The 3,015-nt window shown below is 34.4% G+C and overlaps 1 non-coding gene across 1 annotated transcript; it reads right to left on the minus strand.

Moving 5' to 3' along the window:
• Positions 1–1,825: 1,825 nt before the first annotated feature.
• Positions 1,826–1,933, minus strand: LOC112781312 (small nucleolar RNA R71). Its single transcript, XR_003192096.1, has one exon. It is a non-coding gene; the product is annotated as a small nucleolar RNA R71 (small nucleolar RNA).
• Positions 1,934–3,015: the final 1,082 nt, after the last annotated feature.

Consider the following 3,015-nt stretch of genomic DNA (forward strand, 5'->3'; position numbering starts at 1 on the left):
GCATTCATGGTGTTCTTCATGATCTTTAAGTTGTTCTTGGTAAGTGTTCTTGTTTGATCTTGATGTTTTCTTGTTTTGCATCTTTTCTTGTTTTTCATGTGCATTTTTGCATTCATAGTGTCTAAACATGAAAGATTTCTAAGTTTGGTGTCTTGCATGTTTTCTTTGCATATAAAAATTTTCAAAAATAAGTCTTGATGTTCATCTTGATCTTCAAAGTGTTCTTGGTGTTCATCTTGACATTCATAGTGTTCTTGCATGCATTCCTTGTTTTGATCCAAAAAGAAAAGAGAAAAACATGAAAATGATGTTTTAATTTTTTCTCTCTCATCATTAAAAATTCAAAAATAAAAAAATATCTTCCCCTTTTTCTCTCTCATAAATTCGAAAATTAGATTTGACTTTTTCAAAAATTTTTAAAATCTAGTTGTTTTTATGAGTCAAATCAAATTTTCAATTTAAAAAAATCTCATCTTTTTTTCAAAATCTTTTTCAAAAATCAAATCTTTTTCATTTTTTCTTATTTATTTTCAAAAATTATAAAAATATTTTTCAAAAACCTCTTTCTTATCTTTATCTCTTAATTTTCGAAAATAATATCACCAATTAATGTTTTGATTCAAAAATTTCAAGTTTGTTACTTGCTTGTTAAGAAAGATTCAAACTTTAAGTTCTAGAATCATATCCTGTGATTTCTTGTGAATCAAGTCATTAATTGTGATCTTAAAAATCAAATCTTTTTCAAAACTAATTTCAATCATATCTTTTCAAAAATATCCTCTTATCTTATCTTTTTCAAAAATTTGATTTCAAAATATCTTTTCTAACTTCCTAACTTCTTATCTTTTCAAATTTTGTTTCAACTAACTAACTAACTTTTTGTTTGTTTCTTATCTTTTTCAAAACTACCTAACTAACTCTCTCTCTCTCTAATTTTCGAAAATATCTTCCCTCTTTTTCAAAATTTCTTTTTAACTAACTAATTATTTTAATTTTTTATTTTAATTTTCGAAAACTAACCTTTTTTTTTTCAAAAACTATTTTCGAAAATCACTAACCCTTTTTCAAAAATAATTTTTGAAAATCCTTCTCCCTCATCTCCTTCTAATTATTTATTCATCTACTAACACTTCTCTTCATCTCACATCACTGCTCCTATCCTTACCCTTGTGTTTGAATTCTTCATTCTTCTTCACCCCTATTCCTTTTCTTCTTCTACTAACAATAAGGAACCTCTTTACGGTGACATAGAGGATTCCTCTTCTTTTCTTGTTATCTTCTCTTTCTTATGAGCAGGAACAAGGAAAAAGGCATTCTTGTTGAAGCTGATCCAGAACCTGAAAGGACTCTGAAGAGGAAACTAAGAGAAGCTAAATTACAACAATCCAGAGACAACCTTATTGAAAATTTCGAACAAGTAAAGGAGATGGCAGCCGAACCCAACAACAATAATGCAAGGAGAATGCTTGGTGACTTTACTGCACCTAATTCCAATCTACATGGAAGAAGCATCTCCATTCCTGCCATGGGAGCAAATAACTTTGAGCTGAAACCTCAATTAGTTTCTCTGATGCAGCAGAACTGCAAGTTTTATTGACTTCCATCTGAAGATCCTTTTCAGTTCTTAACTGAATTCTTGCAGATATGTGATACTGTTAAGACTAATGGAGTAGATCCTGAAGTCTACAGGCTCATGCTTTTCCCTTTTGCTGTAAGAGACAGAGCTAGAATGTGGTTGGACTCTCAACCCAGAGATAGCCTAAACTCTTGGGACAAGCTGGTCACGGCTTTCTTAGCCAAGTTCTTTCCTCCTCAAAAGCTGAGCAAGCTTAGAGTGGATGTTCAAACCTTCAGACAGAAAGAAGGTGAATCCCTCTATGAAGCTTGGGAAAGATACAAGCAACTGACCAAAAAGTGTCCTTCTGACATGCTTTCAGAATGGACCATCCTGGATATATTCTATGATGGTCTATCTGAATTAGCTAAGATGTCATTGGATACTTCTGCAGGTGGATCCATTCACCTAAAGAAAATGCCTGCAGAAGCTCAAGAACTCATTGACATGGTTGCTAATAACCACTTCATGTACACTTCTGAGAGGAATCCTGTGAGTAATGGGACGCCTATGAAGAAGGGAGTTCTTGAAATTGATACTCTGGATGCCATATTGGCTCAGAACAAAATATTGACTCAGCAAGTCAATATAATTTCTCAGAGTCTGAATGGAATGCAAGCTGCATCCAACAGTACTCAAGAGGCATCTTCTGAAGAAGCTTATGATCCTGAAAACCCTGCAATAGCAGAGGTAAATTATATGGGTGAACCTTATGGAAACACATATAACCCATCATGGAGAAATTATCCAAATTTCTCATAGAAGGATCAAAAGCCTCAACAAGGCTTTAATAATGGTGGAAGAAATAGGTTTAATAATAGTAAACCTTTTCCATCATCCACTCAGCAACAGACAGAGAACTCTGAACAAAATACCTCTAATTTAGCAAACTTAGTCTCTGATCTATCTAAGGCCACTGTAAGTTTCATGAATGAAACAAGGTCATCCATTAGAAATTTGGAGGCACAAGTGGGCCAGCTGAGTAAAAGGATCACTGAAATCCCTCCTAGTACTCTCCCAATCAATACAGAAGAAAATCCAAAAGGAGAGTGCAAGGCCATTGAATTAATCACCATGGCCGAACCTGTGAAGGAAAGAGATGACGTGAATCCCAAGGAGGAAGACCTCCTAGGATGTCCAGTGATCAACAAGGATCTTCCCTTTGAGGAACCAAAGGAATCTGAGACTCATCTAGAGACCATAGAGATTCCATTAAACCTCCTTATGCCATTCATGAGCTCTGATGAGTATTCCTCTTCTGAAGAGAATGAGGATGTTACTGAAGAGCAAGCTGCCAAGTTTCTTGGTGCAATCATGAAGCTGAATGCCACATTATTTAGTATTGAGACTTGGGAAGATGAACCTCCCTTGTTCACCAATGAACTAGGTGATCTGGATCA

The sequence above is a fragment of the Arachis hypogaea genome, chromosome 19, assembly GCF_003086295.3.
Source record: "Arachis hypogaea cultivar Tifrunner chromosome 19, arahy.Tifrunner.gnm2.J5K5, whole genome shotgun sequence".
Lineage (NCBI taxonomy): Eukaryota > Viridiplantae > Streptophyta > Magnoliopsida > Fabales > Fabaceae > Arachis > Arachis hypogaea.